The sequence below is a fragment of the Rosa rugosa genome, chromosome 4, assembly GCF_958449725.1.
Source record: "Rosa rugosa chromosome 4, drRosRugo1.1, whole genome shotgun sequence".
In the NCBI taxonomy this organism is placed as follows: Eukaryota; Viridiplantae; Streptophyta; class Magnoliopsida; order Rosales; family Rosaceae; genus Rosa; species Rosa rugosa.
The window spans coordinates 55,962,163-55,975,016 of NC_084823.1; the positions used below are offsets into that span (position 1 = coordinate 55,962,163).

Here is a 12,854-nt window from a genome sequence, read left to right on the forward strand (position 1 = left end):
GGGAGTCGGCGTCATTGTTCTGTTTGGTTGGAGGATCTGCCAGGGTTGGGCAGCGGTGGAGGGATGCCTCGCGTTAGCACGGCAGGCTGATAGGAGCATTTTAATGTGGTATTTTAATAGTTAATTCCTCACATTTTGCTTAGTTAATTCATTAACGAATCGATTTTTAACTCAATTTCTATTTTCTTAGGTACATTGGAGTAAATGATGGTGAAATGAGCATTAGGTCCACACTTACCTATAAATGGTGGAGAAAAATGGAAATGTACTAAAATGTCAATTTTACACATTTTCCTACTCCGGCTAGGAGAAACCAAGCCAAGCAAGGAAGAAGGAGCGGCCGCCGGACCAAATGAACTTCAAATGAGCTGAAACTTTCCAGATCCATTCTAGACAGCCCAAGGATCATTTCTTATGAAGAGTGCAAGAACTTTTGTTGAGTGGAAGGCCTTCAAACAATCAGCCCAATTTTCTACAGAAGCAAAACTGGAAAACTGGACCTGTAAGAGGTCCAGCAGCATTTTCGGCCCAACCACATGGAATAAAAATCTGAAATTTTACCAGGGTGATCTACACTCATAATGGAACATTTTTTATGAAGAGGTCATAGTGAAATTGGGAATGCTTGTTGGAGAAATAATTGAAGGAATAAAGGGGCAGAAACTGATCTAAAAAACAGCTCAACATCACATGTTCATGTTTCCTACCCACATGAAGAAAGCTAGATGCTTTTCTCTTTTTCCTTGGATATATTTTTCTGCTCCAATAGATCATCATCACTTCCATACTTCTGCACATTCATGCCTTGCTTTCATTTCATCATTACTCCATCTTTTCCATATTTTACAAACCACTTTCATTATTTTTCTTCCATTTATCATTTCACTCTTCTTTTTCTTCCCTATATAAACACCTTCTCCTCTCACTCTAATACATTCCTTCATCCATTCCATCTTCTTTGTCTCTCCATTTCCTTTCCATTTTCCTTTCCAACATCCTCTAGGGCAAGCCACGAAGTTCAAGCAAGGCCAAGGAAGAGAAGAACCAAGCCGTGAGCATCATCATCCATCCTCCACCTTTGAAGCTTGCTTTCGAGTCTCAAAGGATTCAACGTTATTCACCCATCTTCATCTTCCATCCACGGTGTAATTCGACCTCTACTTTGTAACCTTTGCTTTGTATTTCTTTGGTTTTGCCTTAGTTGACATATATGTTTGAACAATTGTTAATTTCTGGAATTTTATGATTAATTGAGAATTTTCAGATTCATATATTGTGATTCAAGAGTTGCTTATGTGGGTTTGTTTAATTAAATTTGCATTATGGATAACTTTTGTATTTTAATCTTATGTGGTTGCAAACACTTAGGGTTTCGATATAATTGGTGCTAGGTTTAAGAACATGAAATCGACTTTTCGTTTTGTGTAAACTTGAATCAAAGTAGTAAAGGTTTTGTACAAAGATCGAATTTAATTAAAGAGAATTGCAATTAGGTGGACTTTTCCATACTAAGTTGTACACTTGAGTTGATAGCCTTTCTCTATGTGTAATGCGTTAAACATGACATGATTGACTAGCTTTCTAGGGTTTGATTGCATGTTTGATAGGATTAATCTAGGTGCTTTCGCTTAGGTTAATTAGCATTGAAAAGTAAAAAATGGGAATTCATTTGCTTTCGAATGTTTCACATGATCAACTCCTTTCTCATGACTTAGATGAACAATATTAGGGTTTGAATCAATTTTAATCATAAGTTTCGGTTTTGATCTTTGTTCTCTCATTCCATTCGTTTAATTATGTTTATGTGTTTTATTTGTTTTCTTAACTTAGTTTATTTTCGAATCCAAAATCCAAAATTCCCCCTTTTTCGTAAATATGTTTATACTTGTGAATATCTTTGTGATTATATTACTTTGTTTTAATTTTAATTGTTTAATTGTTTGACAATGACAGGTGTACCCTCAATCCCCGGAATAGAACGATCCCTACTTGCTTATACTACTAATGATATTTATAGGGTTAAATTATGCGCTTGCTTTGAGCGTATCAATTTTTGGCGCCGTTGCCGGGGAATTGAAAAATCACTTGTTTTTGTTTATAATTGTTGTATATAAACTGTTTGATACTTAGTTTAAATTAACTAGGTTGTTTTTTTTTATTGTTGAATACGAGTTTAATTGTGAGTTGTAAATTAAAGAAGGAATAGGTGAAGTCGTGTTTATTAATATTGGCCTAAACCCCTTATTGGTACCTAGTTCAGGTCCCTTAAGGTTGAGGGCGGCCTTTATTAACATTCATTGAACTGTCTAACACACTTAGGACCTTTTACATCCTAGTAAGAATATCCTATGTGAGATGGTGTCTAGGAAGGGGATAACGTTCATGACGGGTTTTTGAATCCAGAAGTGCTTATAAATGGGCTTAGCTCATGCCAAAATGGATTTTTCCTCTCGTGTTCACCCTCCCCTACCTGGCCATTTCAGTAAGGTTGCCCAACGGATGTAGGAGGGACTTTGTGTCTAGACGACTATACTTGGGCCGCACGTCCATTTGATTTACCGCTTGGAATTATATTTGATATCAATAATGTTTATAACAAAAGAAATACTTGTGCATACTCTTTACGTGTAAATTATTTTGTTGTTTCACACTTTATACTTGTAAAAATACTTTTTACGTTTTATACTCACTTGTGTACTTAACTTGTGTCATATGTACAAAATACTTGTTAATTATACTTGTAGTTTGTAATTCATAGTTACTTGTTTATTTTTTTTTTGTATTTCTTTGTTAATATTAAGTTACTAACTTTATTTAATGTAGGTACCGTCTGGCTGCAAGACGTAAAATACAAGCGCTGCTTGGGAGGCAACCCAATTCAGAATATAATCAGATTTGCTTTCTCTTCCCCTTTTACTCCTCCATTTTCTTTTTGTTTTAGTAGTTATTTTCGTAAATTCCATCACTATATGCTTACTTATTTCATTGCATGCTTTTAATTGATTACATTGAGGATAATGCAATATTTAAGTGTGGGGGAAGGGATTTATATTTTTGTCTTTCATTTTGAATCCTATAAATATTTTTGTCTTTCATTTTGTGTCCTATAAATATTTTTGAGTCCTATATTTTTAATAATAATAAAAAAAAAATAAAAATAAATAAAAATAAAATAAAAATAAAAATAAAATAAAATGCATTCATTCAGTCTTATTAAATTCAGCTTTTTACAAAAAAAAAAAAAAATAATAATAATAATAAAAAAAATTAAAAAAAAAATAATAATAAAAAAAAAAAAAAAAAATGCATTCATTCAGTCTTATTAATTTCAGCTATTTACAAAAAAAATAAATAAATAAATAAATAAATAATAATAAGAATAATAAAAAAAAAAATAAAAAAAAATAATAATAATAATAATAATACTCTATACTAAGCCATGTCTGCATCTCTGTAGGAGTTGAGGCTGAGCTCAAGGGAAATGTGAGAGCCACCGCCATAACCGCTACCTCCCTCGGAAGTAGTCTTCATGATGCCCAAGATGTCCTCACCATGCATGGGGAACAATGGAAGGGTTTCAATCTCCTGGTGATCTCCTCCTCGTTGTTGCTGGGATGTTTGTCCTCCTGTTGTGCCAAAAGAGTTGTACTGGTATTAGTGTTGAAGTGTGAGGAAGAATATGAAACAAATTTTAAATCAAGAAATCATTCATTACCAGTAGAATCGGTGGAACCAAAGTTGAGATTAATGGATCTACCATCATCAGTAGAACTAGTGGACCCAAAATTGATGTCAATGGATCCACCAGCTGGCCCAAAATTGATGTCGATGGATCCACCAGCACCAGTAGAACCAGTGGACCCAAAATTGAGATCAATGGATCCACCAGTACCAGGAGAACTAGTTCCCATGGGCACTTGAGCAGCCTGATTGCACCTCTTCATCTGCTTCTCTCGAGCCCTGACATTCTGGAACCAAAAATAAATGTTCTTGCCCTCAACATGTCCATACTGGTTCAGCTGGAGACAGATCTCGTGAATATGCTCTGTAGTTGGGCGCTTAACTCCCTTGTCGTAGTAAAGATCCTTGAGGATCCTTATTTGATCTGGAGTAGGAACCCACCTGGCACGGCTTCGCCAGAAATCTGTGTTGGCACTACTCCCGGCTGCTTGGTTGTTTCCTCCATCCTCGATTTGTTGCTGGGTTTGTAGCTCCATCAGTTGCAGAGTTCGTGGTTCCATGGTGATGGGTTGAGGGGATGTGAAGATCGAAGAGTAAAGTTGTCAAGTGTTTGAAGGAGTTGTTGTTAAAGGGATTAAGGATGATGATGGTGTGTTGGAGATCTGAAAGTTCAGAGGAAAGATGGGATTGAATCAACTAGATGGGAGAGAAGATCAGAAGAGAAGGATTGAATCGAAGAAGAAATATTTTGAGTTTTGAAAGAAGAGGAAAAGCTGAAGAGTTGGGAGAGAGGGGCTGGAACTCAGGAGAGATTTTCGTTCCTTTGGAGTGAACAGTTGCGCCCTCAGAATGCACCTATTTATAGAGCGAGGTGAGCAGATCTCCACCGTTGGATGGACGATTCCTGTGATTCATTCTACGCGTTGGATTAAAGTCGCCCTGAAACCCGGAAAAGTTGTTGGCGCGTGGAGAGCGTGTAAGGGGACCGAGGGAATCTCGAGGCGCTGTGGCAGACAGCTGTAGCCGAAAGCAGATTTGACTGCCGTAAATCACGGAAGGGATAAGCCGTGACACAAGTGGGCCGTACTTGGGCCTGTCTCGGATCAAGGCATCACTGTAGCTGTGGGTGGAGGCCTGATGGGCCGAGTTTCAGAAACAGTTTTGGACCTGATGGGCTGAGTTTCAGAAACAGTTTTGGACATGATGGGCCGAGTTTCTGAAACAGTTTTGGATGAGTTGGGCTGGGTTTCTGCAACAGTCTTGGATGTTTTGTGCCGAATTGTTGAAACAGTTGAAACAGTTGGTTTAAATAAAAGGATTGGTATGGATAATAACGTGAGCAGCCGTGCTCGAGTGGTTGAGTGTAAAGTTCGTGTACAAGAGGTCTGAGGTTCGAACCTCGCCTCTCGTTTATTTTTATTATGTTCGTTTATGACATAATAAGTATAAAATTTGTACACATTATATTAAGCACAACTTGTGCTCCAGTGGTTGGGGACAAAGGTTTCGTGTAGCAGGTTAAGGTTTCGAACCTTGCCTCCCCCGTTTTTTTTTATTTATGTCACTCCATCAGAACCCTCCTCCGAAGGCTGAAACCAGCAAGAAGGCTGCCACTCGCCCGCATACCGCTCCTCCAAAGGAGTAAATGGAGGTACAAGTCTAGGCTGAAAGACTTTAAACATTAAGCGCTGCATGGGAGGCAACCCATCTCAACCGTAGCTGTGGAGGAGCCATCAACGCAGATTTGCTCTCTTAAACTCTATCTCCTCTATTACTATTTTCTGATTGTATCTTTGTTATTTGCGTTTTTAGTTTTTGTTTTTAGGTTTTCTTGAGTTAATCATTCCATTCACATGATAATTGTTCATTGCATGCTCTAACTTGTTTAACATTGAGGACAATGTATGATTTAAGTGTGGGGGGAAGGATTAATGCTTGTAGTTAGTTTTTGTCATAAAAAGAAAACAAAACAAAAAAAAAAAAAATCGAAAAATGTCAGAAAAATAAAAAATTTCGTTGCTTTTGTTTTTGTTTTGAGTCTTAGGATGCCTTTCAACTGTCTGGGATGATTCTATATCTCTGAAATCATGACTAAAAGAGGATCACAACATTGAGATGATTTTAAACATGGTATTCTTTGGTTAATTGAGATATATGAAAAATGTGTGCCTTGTAGTGGATATGGATTGCATGACCTTGGTACAGAATATGAGCATGTTAAGATGAGTTGTGATTCATAAAGCCCATGTGAGATAATTGAACCATGTCCCTTTTTCTTGGAGTGAAATGAAAAATATATTCTTAATTTCTTGGCGATGTTTTGATGATCTCATTATTCTTTCATCTTGATTGACTGCTTGCCATAGATTAAGTTTAATTGACTAGAGAATGCTAGAATTCGCTCTTGTGCTTGTTGAGACGTGATATCAATACATGGCCCTGATTCTGGAAGGGATAGAGGTTCTCTAGGAATTACCACCATTGCCAAATAAACTTGTGTCCCCATTTGTGCCCGTCGTGGGACCCCCCTAGATAAGCCCCTTTGAGCCTACATTAAGCATTTTCGTTCATCACCCTTAAAATCCTTAACCATGAAGCTTAGTATAGTTACAACCCTACCCTTTGTTCTAAGGACTTAGTGGAGCTATCTTTTGAGACATACTACATGGGTTTGGTGCTAAGGATGAAGATTGAGAAGAGGTGAAAGTTCAAGTGTGGGGATAGACTTGTCCATAAAGAAAAAGATATGTTGAAGCCGTGAAAAATGAAAAGAAAAGAGAAAAATTGTGTACGGCTAAAAAGAAAAAAAAAAAATATATATATATGTTTATGGACTTTCATCCCCCATACTTAGTGATTTTGGAGTTTGCTTTGAATTGAAGGCCCACTACAGAAAAATTTGGCCTTTGTCCATTTCACTAGAGTTCAAGGGAAGTTTATATTGAAGATTGGGCCCAACATGAAGACATTTGGCCCTCTTATATTACCTCTATGGAGAAGTGACGTTTTTGCAATGCCTTGGTGAAATATTTCGAGATCTCTACATTCATATGAGCTCTACTAGGTTTTTAGGACACTTTGATAATCCTTACCTTTCATTTCTTTAAACCTTGAGCCTTAGCCCCATTACAACCTTTGAGAGGACCTTCTTGATCCATAAGATGGGACAGCCTTTGATGTGGAGATGAGTTACAAGAGTTGAACCTATGGCTTGGGTCCATTCGTGCAAGTAGTTGATATCCTTCATGAGATCTTTTGAAAAAAATTATATTCACAAAGTGCTTTTCGTTTCTTATATATGTGAGCTATTTGACTGCCTTAAAATATGTTCTCTCACATATAAATGAGTGATTATAAGCTTTTAAGCATTGCCTTGATCTGAGAGAAGAAAAAGTGGATATACCTTGTGAGGATATGAATCATACTTGTCTGAAGCATGCTAAGCTAAACCCCAATCACCATTATTACAACCAAGTCCTACTTGTGTATGTGTGGATCATATGTTTTAATTAACTCTCGAATGCTTAACATTGATTCTTGGTTGAGTGCTAATCTTGGTGTTGTGAAAGTAAGAGATTTCTGAGACAATATGTTAAAGGGCAATAGAGGTCTTTGTGATGTCAACATCTTGGTCTTTGTCTTTGAATTTACTCTTTTATGTGTGACGTTTTTTTTTTTTTTTTTTTTTTTTTTTTTTTTCTTTGTGTTTTGCTTTGTGTTTTACGTTTTTGGTTTCTTTGAGTCTTTGTGTTTTTGTTTCCATACTTAGTCATTTTTTTCGTTGGTTTCTTTGTTTTGTGTCATAGTCTTTTTGGTTTGTTAGTTTTTGATTTTGCTAAGGGACTAGCAAAAGCTAAGTGTGGGGGAATTTGATAGGAGCATTTTAATGTGGTATTTTAATAGTTAATTCCTCACATTTTGCTTAGTTAATTCCTTAACGAATCGATTTTTAACTCAATTTCTATTTTCTTAGGTACATTGGAGTAAATGATGGTGAAATGAGCATTAGGTCCACACTTACCTATAAATGGTGGAGAAAAATGGAAATGTACTAAAATGTCAATTTTACACATTTTCCTACTCCGGCTAGGAGAAACCAAGCCAAGCAAGGAAGAAGGAGCGGCCGCCGGACCAAATGAACTTCAAATGAGCTGAAACTTTCCAGATCCATTCTAGACAGCCCAAGGATCATTTCTTATGAAGAGTGCAAGAACTTTTGTTGAGTGGAAGGCCTTCAAACAATCAGCCCAATTTTCTACAGAAGCAAAACTGGAAAACTGGACCTGTAAGAGGTCCAGCAGCATTTTCGGCCCAACCACATGGAATAAAAATCTGAAATTTTACCAGGGTGATCTACACTCATAATGGAACATTTTTTATGAAGAGGTCATAGTGAAATTGGGAATGCTTGTTGGAGAAATAATTGAAGGAATAAAGGGGCAGAAACTGATCTAAAAAACAGCTCAACATCACATGTTCATGTTTCCTACCCACATGAAGAAAGCTAGATGCTTTTCTCTTTTTCCTTGGATATATTTTTCTGCTCCAATAGATCATCATCACTTCCATACTTCTGCACATTCATGCCTTGCTTTCATTTCATCATTACTCCATCTTTTCCATATTTTACAAACCACTTTCATTATTTTTCTTCCATTTATCATTTCACTCTTCTTTTTCTTCCCTATATAAACACCTTCTCCTCTCACTCTAATACATTCCTTCATCCATTCCATCTTCTTTGTCTCTCCATTTCCTTTCCATTTTCCTTTCCAACATCCTCTAGGGCAAGCCACGAAGTTCAAGCAAGGCCAAGGAAGAGAAGAACCAAGCCGTGAGCATCATCATCCATCCTCCACCTTTGAAGCTTGCTTTCGAGTCTCAAAGGATTCAACGTTATTCACCCATCTTCATCTTCCATCCACGGTGTAATTCGACCTCTACTTTGTAACCTTTGCTTTGTATTTCTTTGGTTTTGCCTTAGTTGACATATATGTTTGAACAATTGTTAATTTCTGGAATTTTATGATTAATTGAGAATTTTCAGATTCATATATTGTGATTCAAGAGTTGCTTATGTGGGTTTGTTTAATTAAATTTGCATTATGGATAACTTTTGTATTTTAATCTTATGTGGTTGCAAACACTTAGGGTTTCGATATAATTGGTGCTAGGTTTAAGAACATGAAATCGACTTTTCGTTTTGTGTAAACTTGAATCAAAGTAGTAAAGGTTTTGTACAAAGATCGAATTTAATTAAAGAGAATTGCAATTAGGTGGACTTTTCCATACTAAGTTGTACACTTGAGTTGATAGCCTTTCTCTATGTGTAATGCGTTAAACATGACATGATTGACTAGCTTTCTAGGGTTTGATTGCATGTTTGATAGGATTAATCTAGGTGCTTTCGCTTAGGTTAATTAGCATTGAAAAGTAAAAAATGGGAATTCATTTGCTTTCGAATGTTTCACATGATCAACTCCTTTCTCATGACTTAGATGAACAATATTAGGGTTTGAATCAATTTTAATCATAAGTTTCGGTTTTGATCTTTGTTCTCTCATTCCATTCGTTTAATTATGTTTATGTGTTTTATTTGTTTTCTTAACTTAGTTTATTTTCGAATCCAAAATCCAAAATTCCCCCTTTTTCGTAAATATGTTTATACTTGTGAATATCTTTGTGATTATATTACTTTGTTTTAATTTTAATTGTTTAATTGTTTGACAATGACAGGTGTACCCTCAATCCCCGGAATAGAACGATCCCTACTTGCTTATACTACTAATGATATTTATAGGGTTAAATTATGCGCTTGCTTTGAGCGTATCACAGGCCATGCTCGGCCGGCTTGATGGGTGGATCGAGATGGTGTTGCCGGATCGGAAGTCACTTGGTGGTGATGGAAGTTTGGCGGCTTTGCTGGGTTCGTTTCGGCTCGGATTGGAGCGTTTGGATCCGATCTTGGTTAGGCGGATCAGACCCGATCTGGGGATGGGTGGTGCTGGTTGCCGGCGAGATGAGGGAGCGTCATGTGGGTGGTGCTGTTGCTTCCGGTGGTGGGACGGTACAGGCATGAGTAGGCCTCATCATATGGCCCTAAGCCCGCCCGGGCCGTAGGGCCGAAGCCCGGCCCTTCCATTAGGGTGGGCCGGTCCGACCCTTTTTTATTTAGGATAGGGTATGGGTCACACAAATAAAGCCCGGCCCTACCCTACGGCCCGGCCCGATTGAGCCCGTAAGGGCTAGGCCCGTCCCGGCCCTAAAAGCCCGGCCCTAACATTTATATTTTATTTTTGTTATTTTCTATTACATGTGTTATATGTATAAAACTATGGAAGTGTAGAAAATTATTTCAATTTGCCATATTAGGAAATGAGTCTTTTAAATTGAGCCATATTTTGAGAAGAATAAAATAAATTTTTTTTAAGAATTAACCGTTAATTCGGCAAAAACGCCGCCGTTTTAATATAATCTTATGGGTATTTTAATATTTACCAATAATTACTGTTAACTAATTAACTGTAATAATTACAAAGCTATTATTTCAAATTGGACAATATATTCATGTAATACCAATTTTTAAATAAATCAAGTAATCAACATAACTAAAAATAATCAATTGGTCGAGTTGAAACCATTTTACCAATGTAATGTTAACTTCTTAATGAGCAAAATGGGGGACGAAATGGAATTTTTTAAAATACACCGCTGGATGTTATTTGCATATGAATATATGTTAGTGGTAGAAATTTCAGCAATTTCCGCCTTCGTTTGGACCTCGATCTACCCGGTCAACTCAATACCCTAAATAGAACATAAAACAAATATGCTCTTAACCGGTCCTTGGCAATTCACTTTTTTCGATCTTTCAGCTCCCACACTCTCATGGGTAGGGGGTCTACTTATGGATGTCAAAATTCCGCAACGTTTGTCCGCGCATGGTGCCGCTCCCCTTAGGGAAGTTTGCTTGTGCAAAGCGTTGACCGCTCCGTTAGGTGCCTTATTCACGGCGGATCGGCTTAATTTCTTTACACAATACCTATCACTATTGTATAAACATATGAGAATTTTCCGATTGATCGATTTTCATTTCAAAATTTTTGGATCGCAGATAATCCTTACATGTCTTGTAATGTAGTATAACTAGTTTATTAGGCTTGTTACCCTCCATGAGCAAAATGGGGGACGAAATGGAATTTTTTAAAATGAACCGCTGGATGTTGTTTTCATATGAATATATGTTAGTGGTAGAAGTTTCAACAATTTCCGCATTCGGTTGGACCTCGATCTACCCGGTCAACTCAATACCCTAAATAGAACATAAAACAAATATGCTCTTAACCGGTCCTTGGCAATTCACTTTATTCGATCTTTCAGCTCCCACACTCTCATGAGTAGGGGGTCTACTTACGGATGTCAAAATTCCGCAACGTTTGTCCGCGCATGGTGCCGCTCCCCTTAGGGAAGTTTGCTTGTGCAAAGCGTTGACCGCTACGTTGGGCGCCTTATTCATGGCAGATCGGCCTAATTTTTATACACAATACCTATCAATGTTGTATAAACATATAAGAATTTTCAGATTGGTCGATTTCCATTTCAAAATTTTTGGATCGCACATAATCCTTATATGCCTATTAATGTAGTATAACCCGTTTATTAGACTTGTTATCCTCCATGAGCAAAATGGGGGACGAAATGGAATTTTTTTAAATGCACCATTGGATGTCTTCCGTATATGAATATATGGTAGTGGTAAAAATTTCAGTGACTTCCACCTTCGGTGTGTGTATTAAATATGTTCAATAAAAAACAATGAGTCTTTTATTACCAATATATACCATTAAGCCATATTTTGAGAAGAAAAAATTAATGTTTTTTTTTTTTTGTTAAACAAAATAAGGCCCTTTTTTGGCCCATTTCGGCCCTATTTGAGGGCCGGCCCGACCCGGCCCTTTCGGCCCTAACGGATCGGGCTTTTCGAGCGAGTAAGGGTTAGCATATTTAAGCCCTAGCCCGACCCTACCCGACCCTAAATTTTGTTGACTTTGACTAGGCCCGGCCCGACCCTAAGCCCTAAAATTTAGGATAGGGCTGGCCCTAGCCCGACCCATGATGACCCCTAGGCAGGAGGAAGGCGTCGTGTTTTCTCCAGTGGTCTTTATGGGCTAGGGCGTGGCAATAGTTGGGCTTGGGTTTTGTCCCTTGACCCATGTTATTATGTTATTTTAATTTATTGTTATTTCATAATAGTTAAGTATAGCTTTATGCCGATAATAAGTCCCTACCATTCTTTGGCAGGGCGCCATGGGCTTTGTCCTGGTATGCACACTCAGTGTGCCTTGTTTGGCCTAGCGAGGTGGCAAGCTATTTGCTTGATCAAATGGACACAACCTCCTAGTGGCAAGATGAAATTGAGTGTCGCCAGAAATATTTCCGTTAGGCAACATAGTGGGAAAGCTGTGCTATTTGTATTGATGCTTCTTCGTCATAGAGTTATCTTTCCGGTATGTCACTGCTATGTTAAAGCAAATGGAGTAGCCATTTGTGCACTCTTTGCTAATTGGTGCTTGTTTGAATACATAGATTTTGTGGAGAATCCTGGTATTATTTCAGGATGTTCTCTTTATGCTTATTGTAATCTGGGGTTCAGGCTCTACGTCCCCCCCTTGTATTCTGCAATTTCATTAATCAATTGCTTGAGGGCAGCCGCACCAGCCCATTTAAAAAAAAAGAAAAGATACATTTTCATACAAATATGATTTATATTACATAAGTTTTTGATGCTATGGTCATGCTTATATAAGGTGTAAGAATGGTATGACCATATATAATCACATATTTAGAGTGAAAACAATTGTAAAATATCCAAGCATACCCATTTTTGAGAGACTCTCAGAGCAACTACTGAATACTTAATAATTTGTTGTAACTGCATATAATTAAATAATTTTACAACTACAATTGAATTAAGATATTAGAAGAAATTAATAGCAATAAAGACTCCACGAGTTTATCTTCAAGTTTTAGAAGGTGATTACTGGGCTTTATGTTTTAGTGGAAAACAAATGTTAAAATTATATGCACATTTTTCCACGTTTTATACCAATATAGTCATGTGCGGTAACTTTCTTAAAGTACGCAAATTTGATATCACATATCATTAAATTTGA

The 12,854-nt window shown here is 37.2% G+C and overlaps 1 long non-coding RNA gene across 1 annotated transcript; it reads left to right on the top strand.

The window, feature by feature from the left end:
• Positions 1–104: 104 nt before the first annotated feature.
• On the top strand, positions 105–10,114 carry LOC133745754 (uncharacterized). The gene is made up of 2 exons (XR_009863759.1): positions 105–8,607; positions 9,418–10,114. It is a non-coding gene; the product is annotated as an uncharacterized LOC133745754 (long non-coding RNA).
• The last annotated feature ends 2,740 nt before the right edge of the window (positions 10,115–12,854 follow it).